The sequence below is a fragment of the Stegostoma tigrinum genome, chromosome 7, assembly GCF_030684315.1.
Source record: "Stegostoma tigrinum isolate sSteTig4 chromosome 7, sSteTig4.hap1, whole genome shotgun sequence".
Lineage (NCBI taxonomy): Eukaryota > Metazoa > Chordata > Chondrichthyes > Orectolobiformes > Stegostomatidae > Stegostoma > Stegostoma tigrinum.
Genome location: NC_081360.1, coordinates 30,970,596 through 30,986,661, shown reverse-complemented (window position 1 = coordinate 30,986,661; position 16,066 = coordinate 30,970,596). Strand labels below are relative to the sequence as shown.

General features: G+C 40.4%; 1 long non-coding RNA gene across 2 annotated transcripts; it reads left to right on the top strand.

Moving 5' to 3' along the window:
- Positions 1–1,236: 1,236 nt before the first annotated feature.
- Positions 1,237–15,437, top strand: LOC125454330 (uncharacterized). Of its 2 annotated transcripts, none has more exons than XR_007247965.2 (3): positions 1,237–1,272; positions 1,410–1,464; positions 12,486–15,437. It is a non-coding gene; the product is annotated as an uncharacterized LOC125454330 (long non-coding RNA). The 2 variants fall into 2 exon arrangements; XR_009445988.1 differs by having other exon boundaries at positions 1,246–1,300.
- The last annotated feature ends 629 nt before the right edge of the window (positions 15,438–16,066 follow it).

Sequence of the window (16,066 nt, the reverse complement as noted above, 5' to 3'; positions counted from 1 at the left end):
CAGCCCAGAGCTTTTTCATTAGCATCCTTCATCCTTTCATTCATCCTTCAGTAGCATTCTTTATGCGTTTGTAATCATGCAGGTCCTTCCCACACAGCCTAGTGTCCCAGCTTCCTTACTTTAATCAACCTGGATGGACAATACTACAAAACACCTCCAGAGCAGCTGGGACATGAACTTGGACCTTCTGGCCCGGAGGTAGGGACCTGAGCACTGAGCTGACAGGCCCTGTCCTGTTATTCCTCCGTGATTAAAGACAATCAATTTGCTCCCATCAATTGTCCACCTTTAAGCATATGATTGGCTTCATATTAACATGACTTGCCACATCTGCCAAATCCTGACGGTTGTCCAGACCTTACTGCATGGGAGCATGCACTTCTTCAGTATGTAATGTGCTGCAAGTGACAATGAACATTTTGTGATCATCATTGAGCAGCCCCACTTCTGACCTTATGATGGAGGGAAGCAGCTAATGATGATACCACTCTGAAGGCCTCTTGAAATGGTGCATGCAAATGGAAGGGTCATTCCTCGGATATGGTGGTTCTGATGAATTGTGTATTTTGGGATATTGGTGGCTCTAATCCCACTTATTTACTGAGACTGATAGATAACTTTCAGTAAACAATTATGTCCCGTTTGCAATTGTGGAGAGACAAACACGACCTTGAAATATTCTTATCAGGAGGATTTGAATAGAGTCCTAATCAAATGACCTATTATGGCCTTGATCGAAGCCATAAGAGTGAGATCCTGTCTGAAGAAAGTCATAAAATATTGGAACTAAGGTACTTCATAGCATTCAAATTACTATTAGAATTAAGTGATCAAATGACAAAGAGTATTCTTCTCATGAAAGTCTTATCACTCATTTAGTCATTTGACTCTTCATTGTTCATCTACATCCCAAATAAATATTTTTATCACTTTGTGTCATGCCTTCAAAAGCACCACAGCTCTGAAGTCATGGTCACAGCAATAATTTGTTATCTCCGAGTGGATCAGTTAGCTGATAGGAGCAGGGTCAAAGAAATTGCGACTTACTGACAACTTGATGCCCATCAGTTTGCAAACATTGCCAGAATCTGTAAGATTGACCCAGGAAATTAACTTCTGAAGATTCAACAGTACATTTTTTACTACTAATTAATAGGTTAGGTTAGAAAGATCGGTCAAGGATATAATCTGTAGCTAAAAGGACTTTTAAAAACCAAGTCACATATGCTTGATACGCCTGTTCCTGAAACAGGGTGTGAAAACGGCTCCAAAGTGAGGAACATATGCTGATATTTTTGTGGTGATCTTATTTATATTAATCTGTGTTTTAAATCTTGAGAAGAGGAATAGCTTGTGTGTTGGTACATCTTTGCAAAAAGGAATGGAATAACAACATTTATTACTTTCAGGAATTAGCTGGGAAGCTAGTGATGCAATTGTTTCAGACTGTCAACAAAAATTAAGGTAAGCAAGTGACAGTGTCCAAATAAATGGCTTTTGTGCATTTGTAGTGGATGTTTTTTACATCTTCAGTAAATGAAATAATGTGCTGTCACAGCCAATGCTTCAGTGAAGTTTGAGTTTCCAGAATTATTGCTGGCAAGTCACAGTCTGTTTTTATTTCCATTTTATCTGCCTCCAAGGACCATTTCAAAGAGTGCAGAAACATGTCGATGATGGAAGGACTTGAATTAGAATGTGCTTTGCTGAACTGGGCGTTTCAAAACACTCAGCACACTAACATGCAGCACAGCTGTAACATCTTGAAGCCTCTGTCCACATGACTGCGATAAACTGCATGCAGAATTTATCAGACACTGAGTTATTTAATAAGCAAAGCCCCAGGTGCTACGTGCCAGCTGCAGTGGGACTCTGAAATTGTTGAGTTCTTTTCTTGATTAATCTGAAAGCTACATTGAATTTTCAGCACAGGCTCAACAAACGCTACTAACATCTTTAAATACTACATCCATGAAAGTACATATTTTCTGTTTGAGAAAAACAGCGGATAAAACCACAGGTGACGAATTTGACATGGCACATTTGTGGGTGCAAGGTTGAAGATATGTCATCACCCCATACCCGTTCTTGTTGATACAGGCAGTACGTAAACATCACGCCACATTCTCATCGAATTTATTTCAGCATCCAGCCCAGTAAAGTAAATTGCTGACTTGCTGCTCATGCAATGGGAGGCCCTGCACATGTATGTTGTACTGCTTTCGCTTTGCTCCTCTTAAGGACAGCCTGTCCTTCTTAAAGGAGAGTTACATTCATTGTACAGAGCTGCTGCAAGACGTGTATCGAAACAGAAGCTCAGAAAATGGAAAGCACCGAGCTGGAGAGAGTGCTTCCAAGATTTTCAACGGAGGACTGAAGGCATTAGCCCAATACATTGAAATAAGAAAGGAGACGTTTCCACATAGAGCCGGCTATTCAAGCATGATAGGCCCCATCAGCACAATGTTTTCCACTAGTGTCCATTGTATCATTTTATGTTGTTTTAACAATCTATCGCTTGACAGGGATTAATCACCCCTCCTTGGGTTAGTTATTAAAAACTTTAAAACGCATTATAATGTATGAAGCAAACAATACAGCAACTAACTAATTTCTGGAGATGCGCCAGCCTTCCTGCTCCTCTGATGCTGCCTGGCCTGCTGTGTTCATCCAGCTCCATACTCTGACTCATCTCAGACTCCAGCATTGGCAGTTCCTACTATCTCTAAATAATTTCTGTGTTTGTAACTTGCTAACCCACTGCAGATGAATTAGTAGACAGAGTTGCAGTATTGTATATAGGTCGCACAAGGAGTCCTTTAAATGCAAACCCTCTTCAAGGTGCTCATGCAATATTTTACTGCTTTCTGAAATACCGTTTATTTACAATAACAAGTGATGTAAGTCTTTGTAATGCACAGGTGATTTACTGATACATCACAAATCTCGTGATGGCGATATTGTCTAAAGATGTTGTGGAGATGTTGTTTTGTGAACTGCAGTGGCTTAGTTTAGAATTTGCTGGCCCTGATACGCTACAGCCACTTCTTGACCCATGTGAGTTGATCTTGTTCCTCAAGCTGTTTTGAGTGGCTTAAAAATTCGTGTCTTTACTGTTTTGTAATTTAAGATCAAAGTGTGAAGCTTTTTTTAGTCTAGTATTGCTCTAAATCTGCTCTACTAACTGTCCAGCCTGTTCAACTTTTACTTCTCTTTTTATTTTCTTTGAAGCCTGGAACACTTCCACTTGTTGCTTCAGTGGCTGTTTGGTATTGTCCAAGCCTTAGTTGAGTTCTTTCACTCAAGCATGATTTGATAACATTTGTTTCTGAAAGTACGATCTCATGAAGGATCTGCAGTTCCTTATTGTGTGCACTGTGCATCTCCACCTGTTTTTGTTTTGCGGGTCTGCCATGTCCTCCACCATTGCTACTGTACAGTGTTTCTGTAGCTGCACCTGCTGCCTGGTCAACCTGTTCTACATGTGGGTTGCTCCAGATTTCCAGAAAAACGGACAATCATTTCCTTGGATTGATGAAACCCTGCTTCCTTGCTTTCTCTTTAAGCTCCTCATTTATCTTTGTGAGCTGAGCAGAGATACCTCCTAAAGACTTCATCATCTCAGAGATATTGAACTCATCTTAGTTTAGCCCTTTCCTCACGAACTTACATTTTTCCATTCACAGCAGAGAGTTGAGTTTTAGCTTTGCTAATTCAGCCGAAAGTGTAGCGATCATTTTTTCTTTGCTATTTAGTTTTGCAAGGCTTTCTTGAACAGCTTGCTGCAGTTCCTGTTGCGTCACCGATATTTGACTAATTCCATTGTTTGTGGCTTGTGCAAGGTCACAGCATGCTGGTATACTGACAATTGCTGGTCTGACAGTTTCTACAATTAATGCTGCACATGGAATTAATGAACCATTCTATGCTCAAAGTTTGACATTTTAAAATTTCAATGCGGCTTCCCATTTCTGTGGGTACATGGTTTTCAGAATTCACAGGACATACTTGCCATCTTGTTAACCTTAGCTGACAATCGACAATCACTAATTTTCTGACAACAGATAATTTGAAGTCTTGCAAAAAAAATTCAGATTGATGACATTGATGTTTTCCACGAGATTAAGTGTAATAAATGTGGTTATTACACTATCTTTTCATGTGCGTTGTCCATTTCTAGTTTAGAATCGTAGAATCATACTGTACAAAAGATACCTTTCAGCCCATTGAGTTTGAACAACATAAAATTACAGCAAACATTGTTTCGACTGGCACCTTATCAACCTTGATAAACCCACGAAAAGTATATATCTCAAATACCACAAAGTTTACTGTATTACTCTGCCTAATTATTATAGTTTTTAGTTTATTTACCTCAATGTAAATATCCTTGTCAGTCAATCAATTGGCCAAATGAAACATCAACAGTTGATTCAATTTTGAGTCAATTTCTTCTCAAAAAACGCAATCTACCGTGATATCAGAGTAGTCAGTCAAGCACACAAGTGAGAAGGCTTTCTGCCAGTAAATTTTACTTAAAGTAAAGTTGCGTTATTGTTTAAGTGATTTATGTTGTAAATAAAGTATAACAGTTATGTGGATTCCCCCTGCATGATGTTTCTTTTACCTAGAATGTGATTTTACATTGATTATGTGGACATAATGTGAATCTGGAGTATTTGATTTATCAGCCCATTTCCTGGTCCCATTGCTGACAGATAATAAAAAATTTAATTATTCTAAATCTACACGTTTGGACATTTGTCCCATAACTTTGGATATTATGATATTGCTCATCCAAGAACTTTTTAAAGGTTGTGAGATTTTCCAACTCAACTAGCCTCTCATATGAAGCAGGATGAACACAGCAGGCCAAGCAGCATCAGAGGAGCAGGAAAGTTGGTGTTTCGGGTGTCGACCTGAAAAGTCAACTTTCCTGCTCCTCTGATGCTGCTTGGCCTGCTGCGTTCATCCTGCTTCACACCGTGTTATCTCAGATTCTCCAGCATCGGCAGTTCCTACTATGCTATCCTCAGAGTAAAACCCTCAAATCCCCTATCAAACGTCTGCCTTTCTCCTTAAATTTATACCCTTTTCTTATTGGCTTTTCAACTAGATGGAACAGCTACTTCTAATCCACCCTGTGCAAGCCTGTTGTAATCTTGTACGCATCTATCAAATCCCTTCTCAGCCTTCTCTGCGCCAAGGAAAATAACCAAAGCCTATCCAACATCTCTTCATCGCTTAACAGCTCCATTTCAGGCAGCATCCTCATGAGTTGCCTCTGCACCCCCTCCAGTGCAATCCTATCCTTTCTATAGTGTGATGACCAGAATTGTACCTAGTACTCCAGCTGTGGCCTAAACAGAGATGTAACTACCTTATTCTTACAACATATGCCACGTTGATAATGGCAAGTGTCCTGCATGCCATCTTAACTATCCTCCTTAACTGCCTTCAGGGATCTGAAGTTAAGCACCTCAAGCCCATTCTGTTCCTCTGTGCTTCTTAGTGCCCTGCCATTCATTGATTACTCCCTTGTCTTGTTACTTCTTCTAAAATTCATCACCTCACACTTAGCACTGTTTAGTTCCAACTGTTACTGATCTGGCCATCTGAGCAATCTGTCTATATCCTCCTGTAACCTAAGATCTTCTTTCTCACTGTCAATCACCTGACCAATCTTTATTTATTCCACACATTTACTCATCATTCTCCACCCCCCACATTTCTTCTCTGTCATTTATTACTATCATAAACAATAAGTGACCCAGCATTGATCCTTGTGGTAAGTTACTAGACACTAGTCTCTAGACGCACAAACAGCCTTCTATCACCATCTTCTGTCACTTTTGTATCTAACTTACCAAGTTACTCTGGATCCCACGTGATGTTCTCTTCTTTATTAGTCTCCCATGTGGGACCTTGTTAAAGACTTTGCTAAAATCCATTTAAGGTACATCAACTGCACTGTCCTCAGCTATACGCCTGGCCACCTCCTTGAACAATACAGTCATAGAGTCATGCAGCACGGACACAGACCCTTTGGTCCAACTCGTCTGCGCTGACCAGAAATCCCAATCTGACCTAGTCCCATTTGCCAGCATTTAGCCCACATCCCTCCAAACTCTTCCTATTCATAAAACCCGCAAAGAAAAAGATGTGTCTCTGTTAACTGATGGTGAAAACAACTACCTGCTATGCCACCATGCCATTGGTCCAGAAATGTCTGAATCTTTGCCAGGTTTGTTTTTTGGTGTGTTATTGCTGCAAGCTTTTTACAAATAATTCATTTGTGTGATGTCAGCATCGCAAGTGCTACATGTATCACCCGCTTTCAATTTTCTGCAAGAAAGTGATGTCGCTTTTTTGTGACCACATTCCGGAGGCCTAAGGCCATATAAACAAAGAAACACAAAGATAACAACGTATTCTTGGATTTCCTTCACAAAAGACATCTGGTTCACCATTACAACATTACTGGCATGAATTTTCTTTTCCCCTTACATTCGTTTACTTTATTGACTTTATATTGCACCAGTCTCTATGATGGGAAACCATGTTTCCTAATCACTAATCCAGGGCTTTGGATTACTAACACAGTGACATAATTGTTTCTGTATCTGCGTTAGTCAGGGAAGACAGGCTAGAGAACTATATCTCCTCATCCTGTTCATTAGACACAAAAACAACTTTGAATGGATATTGCTCCAGAACTGCCCTGGACTGAGCTACAATGCTGTACAATGTCAAATAAGCTGCCAGTAACTCACTTTGGTACATGACTATGCAAGTAAGTAATGTGTGTTTGAGTATTGTAGGATTAGAGTTTGAACATAGAACATTACAGCACAGTACAGGCCCTTCGGCCCTCGATGTTGTGCTGACCTGTCATACTGATCTGAGGCCCATCTAACCTACACCATTCCATGTATGTCCATATGCTTATCCAATGATGGCTTAAATATACTTAAAGTTGGCGAACCTACTACTGTTGCGGGCAAAGCGTTCCACTCCCTTACTACACTCTGAGTAAAGAAACTACCTCTGACATCTGTCCTATATCTTTCACCCCTCAATTTAAAGCTATGCCCCCTCGTGCTCGCCGTCACCATCCTAGGAAAAAGGCTCTCCCTATCCACCCTATCTAACCCTCTGATTATTTTATATGTCTCAATTAAGTCACCTCTCAACCTTCTTCTCTCTAACGACAACAGCCTCAAGTCCCTCAGCCTTTACTCGTAAGACCTTCCCTCCAGACCAGGCAACATCCTAGTAAATCTCCTCTGCACCCTTTCCAAAGCTTCCACATCCTTCTTATAACGCGGTGACCAGAACTGTATGCAATACTCCAAGTGCGGCCGCACCAGAGTTTTGTACAGCTGTAGCATAACCTCTTGGTTCCAGAACTCGAACCCTCTATTAATAAAAGCCAAAACACTGTATGCCTTCTTAACAGCTCTGTCAACCTGGGTGGCAACTTTCAAGGATCTGTGTACATGGACACTGAGATCTCTCTGCTCATCTACACTACTAAGCATCTTACCATTAGCCCAGTACTTTGCCTTCCGGTTACTCCTCCCAAAGTGCATCTCCTCACACTTGTCTGCATTAAACTCCATTTGCCACCCAGCCCAGCTCTGCAACTTGTCTATGTCTCTCTGCAACCTACAGCATCCTTCATCACTATCCACAACTCCACCGACTTTAGTGTTGTCTGCAAATTTACCAACCCATCCTTCAACGCCCTCATCCAGGTCATTTATAAAAATGACAAACAGCAGTGGACCCAACACCGACCCTTGCGGTACACCACTAGTAACTGGTCTCCAGGATGAACATTTCCCATCAACTACAAGCCTCTGTCTTCTTTCAGCAAGCCAATTTCCAATCCAAACTGCTATATCTCCCACAATCCCATTCCTCCGCATTTTGTACAATAGCCTACTGTGGGGAACCTTATCGAACGCCATGCTAAAATTCATATACACCACATCAACCGGTTTACTCTTATCTACCTGTTTGGTCACCTTCTCAAAGAACTCAATAAGGTTTGTGAGGCACGACCTTCCCTTCAGAAAACCGTGCTGACTATCCCTAATCAATTTATTCTTTTCTAGATGATTATAAATCCTGTCTCTTAAAACCTTTTCCAACACTTTACCAACAACTGAGGTAAGGATTACTGGTCTATAATTACCAGGGTTGTCTCTACTCCCCTTCTTGAACAGGGGAACCACATTTGCTATCCTCCAGTCGTCTGGCACTATTCCTGTAGACAAAGACGAGTTAAAGATCAATGCCAAAGGCTTGGCAATCTGGTCCCTGGCTTCCCAGTTATTAATAATGCAACAAAATTCAAATTTGTTGGACATGATCTCCCTCTAACAAAGCCATGCAGGCTTTCCCTGATCAAACCTTAACTCTACAAGTGGAAGCTAATTCTCTTCTTCAGAATTATCTCCAATAGTTTTCCTACTACTGATGTGAGACTCTCTGCTTTGTAATTCCCTGTTTTCTTCTACCATCACTCTCAAAATGTGGAACCACAGTAGCTGTCCTCCAGTCTTTGGGTACCTCTGCTGTGGCCAGAGAGAATAAAAAAAATTGGATCAGGACCCCTGTAACTTCCTCCTTCATCTCCTACAGCAGCCTGGGATACAAAACATCTGGATCAGTGGATTTGTTTGCTTTTAAGCCCATCCAAAGCTCTAATACCTCCTCAATCCCTGTGTCAAATTGTTCAAGAATCTCACAGTCCTTGCTCCCAAATTCTGTACCTATATTCTCCTTCTTCAAAGTGAATCCGGACATTTTGCATCAGTGTTTACTGTGGAGAAGGATATGGAAGAAAGAGAATGTGCGGAAATAATTATTGACATCTAGAGAAATGTCCATATTACAGAGGAGGAAGTGCAGGATGTCTTAAAAAGCATAAAGATAGATAAATCCCTGGTACCTGATCAGGTGTACCCTTGAACTCTGTGAGAAACTAGGGAAGTGATTGCTGTGTCCCTTGCTGAGATATTTATATCATCGAAAGTCACAGGAGAGGTGCTGGAAGACTTATGATCGGCTAATGTGGGTGCCAGTATTTAGGAAAGGTGGTAAGGAAAATCCAGGGAACTATAAACCAGTGAGTCTGACATTGGTTGTGGGCAAGTTGTTGGAGGGACTCCTGAGGGGCAGGATAAACATGTATGTGGAAAGGCAAAGACTGATTAGGGATAGTCAGCATAGCTTTATGCATGGGAAATTGTGTCTCACTAACTGGATTGAGTTTTTTTTTGCTGAAGTGACGAAGAGGATTGATGAGGCCAAAGCAGTAGATGTTATCTATATGGACTTCAGTAAGGCATTTGACAAGGCTCCTCCTGGTAGACTGGTTTGCAAGGTTAGGTCACATGGAATACAGGGAGAGTTATCCATGTGGACACAGAACTGGGTCAAAGGTAGAAGACAGAGGGTGATGGTGGAGGGTTGTTTTTCAGACTGGAGGCCTGTGACCAGCAGTGTGCCACAAAGATCAGTGCTGGCTCCACTGCTTTTCATCATTTATATAAATGATTTGGATGTGAAGATATGGTTAGTAAGTTTGCAGATAACACTAAACTTGGAGTTATAGTGGATAGCAAAGAAGGTCACCTCAGAGTGCAACAGAATCTTGATCTGATGGGCCAATGGGCTGAGGAGTGGAAGATGGAGTTTAATTTAAATAAATATGAGGTGTTGCATTTTAGAAAGGCATATCAGGGCTGAACTTATACACTTAATGATAAGGTCCTGGCTGAGTATTGCTGAACAAAGAGAATTTGGGATGCAGGCTCATAGTTCCTTGAAAGTAGAGTCCCAGGTAGAAAGGATAGTGAAAGAGGCATTTGGTATGCTTGCCTTTATTAGTCAGTGAATTGAGTACAGGAATTGGGAGGTCATGTTGTGGCTGTGCAGGACAATGGTTAGGCCACTTCTAGAATATTGTGTGCAGTTCTGGTCTCTTTGCTACAGGAAGGATATTCTGAAGCTAGAAAGGATTCAGAAAAGATTCACAAGGATTTTGCCAGGTTTGGAGGGCTTGAGTTATATGGAGAGGCTGAATAGGCTGGGGCTATTTTCCCTGGAGTGTTGGAGGTTGTGCCTTACAGAGGTTTGCAAAATCATGAGGGACATGGATTGGTTAAATAGACAAGGTCTTTACCCCAGGGTGGAGGAGTCCAAAACTAGAGGCTTAGGTTTAGGGTGAGAGGGCAAAGATTTCAAAGGGACCTACGTAGCAACTTTTTCATGCAGACAATGGTGTGAATGGAATGAGCTGCCAGAGGAAGTGTTCGAGGCTGGTGCAATTACAGCATTTAAAAGGCATCTGGATGGATATCTGATCAAGAAGGATTTAAAGAGATATGGGCTAAATGCTGGAAATGGGACCAGATTAATTTAGGATATCTAGTTGGCATGGACGAGTTGGACTAAAAGGCCTATTTCCATGCTGTACAGCTCTATGACTCTATGTAGAGTACCCATCTAACACCCTACTAACGTACTCTGGCTTCATGCATAGAGGCCCATCCCCGGTGGGCCCCACTGTTACCCTGATTATTCTCTTCCCCTTGATGTACTCATAGAATATGCTGGGATTCCCCCAAATCTTACCCACTAGGACTTTCACATTCCCCTCTTTGTTCTCCTAATTGCTGTCATATGTTCTTCCCTGCACTTTCTGCTCTTCACTAGGGCATTCTTGATTTGCTCTGTTCATTAAAAACCTTTCTTTTCCTTTTTATTCAGTCCTGACTATTCCCAGAACTCCAGTGTTCCCTGGGCTTGATGTTCCTACACTTTGCCCTAAAAAGAATACGTTGGGCCTGTACTCTGTTCAATTCCATTTCGAACACCCACTACTGTTAGCTGTAGATTTATCCAACAGTACTGTTCCCAGTCCACTTTGGATAGATCTTGTCTTACTTTCATTGAATCTCCCTTTTCTCCAATCCAAAACAGTTTCTTGCAGACCATAGCATTTCTTTTCCATAACAAAGTTAAAACGGACTGTGCCGTGGTCGCTGTCACTAAAATGTTCCCCATTGCCAGCTCGAACATCTGCCTGGCATCATATCCCAGAACTAGATACAGCCTCTGCAAGATGGAAGATGGCTTACCAAGTGACCCCAGCGCCATCTTTGTCAGCAGGTCAAATACCAATGTTAAGATTGGATTTGAGACAATAGGATGTTGTGAGTTCAGAGGAAGGCAAGTTTGAGTGAGAGGAAAGAAGACTGACATCCCACCAACAGTACTTAATGAAGGAACCTGAAGAGGATCAGAGACCAACTGAGGGATCCAGGTGGAACAAATATTTAGAAGATGGAAGAAAATGTCCATTGTGCAGATGAAGGGCTCCAGGAGATTCCTGTAATCAAAGGTGGATCCAAAATATGAGGGTGGAATTTCTGTACAAATTCATGTGGAACATGACAGAGCAGAGATTGTTTTGAGGAAGAAATGGCTAAGAAAATGACTTTCAGTAGATACCTGATCAATCATAAAAATGACAATTGAAATCTCATTAGAGAGAAAAACAGAACTTCCATGTGGGCTTTCCTGGAGGAAATGAGTAAGTGGATTAAACATTAAAACCCAAGTAAGGTACTTCAGATATAGAAATGTGAAATCGATATAACTATTATATCAATTAGGAAATGACAAAAAATATGGAGAAGGGTTTATACAGATAGATTGAGTTTGTGATGGAAACAAGTCGTGTCACAATGGTGAACGTTGAGAGATGATAGGAATTCAGATACTGCACATTCTCATCTGATAGAAGGAAATAATGTACTAGCATTTATAGAGCACCTTTCAGTACTTCAGGATATCCTAAAGCAATTTCCTGCTGCTAAAGTAGTTTTTGAAGCATAATCACAATTTTAATTTATGGGAATTTGCACACAGCTGTCTCACAAATAGTAGTGAAGTAATGACCAGATTATCTGTGTTAGTTTGATCAGGTGAGGCATTAATGTTGACCAGGATAGCTCAAACATTGCCATGTGATCTTTTACAACCACATGAATAGGCAAACAGGCCCTCACTTTAATGTTGTTTCTGAAAATCAGCAAATCTGACAGTAAATTGTGCACTCAAATAGCTCGAATGGGACTTGAACCCAAAGCTTTGCTATTCAGAAGCAAAAGCATGATCACTGAACCAAGACTGATACTTCACGTTGTGTTATTAAGCACATGTTAGTCAATCTCAGCTGGAATGACTTAGCAATTGCTGCATCAAAAAAATGAAAATGCCATGCTTATGTAGCGCGGGATGTTCTTCTGGCACTGGGACAGTATAGAGCGAGTTTTCCATTCAACTGTTATGTTAAATTTGTAACTAGACTTATGTGAAACAATGAGAATTGTTTGATGCTTAAATCTAAAGGTAAAAAATGACTGCAGTATGTTTTGTACTAACTGGTGGATTCTTTTCTCATGTAGATATCGATCCATTTATCTTCCAGTGTTACTTTAATTAGCAACAATTGTATGGAATGTACTGGTCAGCTGTGTATCCTGGAGCCAACTAGCACTTCCAAAACAATCTCTGTCAAAGAAAATCACACCAGGAGCTCCGCAGTGTACGAAAAATGAATGGACATGGAATTATTCCAAGATAACAATCTCGGTTTAGGGTTCAGATGACTGTTATAAAACAATAAGCTCTGCTTTTATGATTTTTGACATTGGTTGTATCGCTCAGTCAGATAGCTGCCTTGAAATTATTCCCCATGTATTCACTGTTCTCTATATGATGCTGTCTGTTGAGTTATTCTTGTCATGTATCACTGTTAGAAATTGTAGGGTCCAGCTTCCACTCCTCTGGCTCATTGCAGTCCCTTCCTGTTATTCCATTCCATCACTGGTATCAGCACCTTACTAAACATGTGTGACTTTCTCTTCCATGCTTCAAGATTTTGCAATACATTTTATCTCAATTGTACATTTTTTCAACATTGGGTAGAATAGTGCAGTGATTATGTCAGTGGTTCAGTAATTCACAAGTGTGCATAATAATCAACAAAATGTACATTTGAAGTCACAATGGCAGTATAAGAATGTGAGCTCAGTTTAAACAAATATAAAAGTGACCATGAAACTAATTAATGTCCTTAAGGGAAAGAAAGCCTAAGTTTATAAAGCACTGGGGCAGAAGTAGGCCAGTCAGTCTATTGGGTCAGCTCCATCATTCAATGAGATCATGGCTGATCTGATAATCCTCAGTTCCACTTTCCCTGCCTTTCCCCATAAGCCTCGAGTCCCTTCCTGATTAAAAATCTGTCGATCCCAGCCTTGAATATACTTCACAACCCAACTGCTTCAGTGAGATGGGAAATTTCTCCCCATCTATGACTTAAACATGTGAGGTTATTCTGAGATTGTACCCTTTGGTCCTACTACTGTCTCATAATGGAAAACAACCTTCACCTGTCAAGTCCTCTAACAATCTTGTAAATTTCAACAATGTTGCCTCTCATTGCTCTATATTCCAATGATCACAGGTTCAACCTATTCATACTGTCCTCATAAGACTGGCAGTCCATACCTGGTATCAGCTAGTGACCCTTCTCTGGGTTGCCTCCGATGCTAGTGTACTATTTAATGATAAGGTGCCAAAAGCAGTTCACAATGCTCTCTCTGTGGCCCGACTAGTACCTTGTATAATTTTAGCAAGACCTCCTTACTTTTAGATTCTATTCCCTTTGAAATAACGGCCAACATTCCATTTTCCTTTTTTAATTACCTGCTGAACTTAGATACTAGCTTCTTGTGATTCATTGACAAGGATTCCCAAATCGCTTTGTTCTATTTCTGCAGCCTTTCACCATTTAAACAATTTTCTGCTCCTTTATTCTTCCTGCAAAAGTGTATAAACTCACATTTCTCCAAATTATATTCCTCTGCCAGGTTTTTGCCCCTCAGTTTGCTTGTTTCTTTCCCTCTGCAGACTCTTTGTGTCATCCTCACGATTTGTCGTCCTCCATATTTTCATGTCATCAACAAACATTGCTATAGTACGTTCATTTTCCTCATCCAAGTCATTAGTATTTATTGTAAATAATTGTGGCACCGTACTGATCTTTGTGGCACTGCAGTAGTTACAGGTTGCTATCCTGAAAGCGCATCCCTTATCCCAACTCTTTGCCTTCTATTAGTACTGGTCTTGCCCAATATGACCATATGAGAGTTGAATCACACAAATGTGGTTTTAACTCTCAGACGTCCTTCAAAATGACCCAATCTTCAACAATTATCATACATCAATTCATGAAGAAGCGTATTGTATACACCACTCTCTGAAATGCAACAAGTGGCAAGCAAAAAAGAAAAGTCATTGTGCTTTCTTGAGTTTGTTGTTATTTTTGATCCAGTCTCACCTGGTTTGAGTTCCAAACGAGTTCCACCAACAAGATTACAATCTGAACAATTTGTTAGCAAATTGTTTGCATGCTCATCCCACAGATATATGGAGAAACAAAGTCTGCTTCATTCTCCTCAGGCCTCCTCCTGTGCATCTGCTCATTCCGTAGGCCACCCAGTTTGTTCTAGCTTAATTGTGCAATCTGCATGCCTGTTGGCGTCATTAGGCAAAACCACAATTCATTCTTCTGTGACTCCTGTTACATCAATGTGACAGTGAAAAAGAATCATACTATTAGGAGGTATAGTAATTTCAGGGAAAGTTTTATTTGTTTGACCTTATCATTATTCACTGGAGATAGAGGGAAAATTGCCAAACCATAGCACTAGAAGTGAACACCGGCAGATTGGGAATGCACTAGACTGCTTATACAATTCCACATAATTGCAATTGTTTCCTTCATGCATTAGAGTTGTAGCAAGTAGTTTTGGCTGCATATTCCAATATCACAATATCTCCACACTGCTTGGATTAATCACAAGTTTTCTGTTGAGAGACAAACAAATTCCAGGCAGCTTCAACATACGCCTTGGGGTGCATTTTATATTCTATCTCTCCTGCACTTGCATGTCATCGGGTAAGCAGCAAATGGGGATTTAGAACTCTAGAAAGCTAAACAGCATAATCTCTAAGATTCTAGATTGAAGGAATGGAGAAGGACTTTTAAATAAAATCATTTTGAGCTCTTTCTTTGTTAGTTGCTCAGATTTCGCAGTATGTAGCAAAATGACTGTGCTTGCAGCTAGTGTTGAAGAAAGTTGCCTACAATGATCCAGCAAGCTGGATTTTCCCTTTCCTGACATTCATTTCATTCCACTGGTAGCTCCGCGTTACCTCTGGTGTCTAACAACCAGAGTCATCATCAGGCACATTAAGCAGTCGAACATGTCAAGAATAAAAATTCTTTGGAGAGAAGAAATCTGCAAGTAACAAACAGATTTTTATTCTCAAAAGTTTGCAGATTTTCAAAGATTGGGACATAAACATGGAATTAAGGTGGAAGCTAAAATATCGTAAACAGAGTTTCCAAAAAATAACTTCCTTACTTAAAATTCTTTTATGATGGAGTTAAGTAAATTGGCATCCCATGAATATCAAATTAATTCTAGGGGTCAGAGACCAACATTCAGCAAAGGTTGAGTGAGGTCACTATTTTAAAAAAAATGTTTACACTTCACTTGACAAAGTTTAATTTTTTTCATGGTTTTTACAGTGAGTATAATAATCTAAAAAAGGAAGTTAATACCACTTCAGTGATTTTTAATTGATTTCCATTTGCCAGTGCAGGGGCCATCATAAAGTCAGAGGTGGGGATGTTCGCCGATGATTGCACAATGTTCAGCACCATTCATGACTCCTCAGATACTAAAGCAGTTTATGTTCAGATGCAACAATTTCTGTTCAATATCAGACTTGGGCTTACAAGTGGCAAGTAACGTTCTCACAACACAAATGTCAGACAATAACCATCTCCCAAAAAAAGACAATCTCACCACCACCCCTTAACATTTAATGGTGTTACCACCACTGAATCCCCTGCGTTCAACATTCTTAGTTTACCATTCATGAAAAACTCAGTTGGACTCATCATTTAAACACA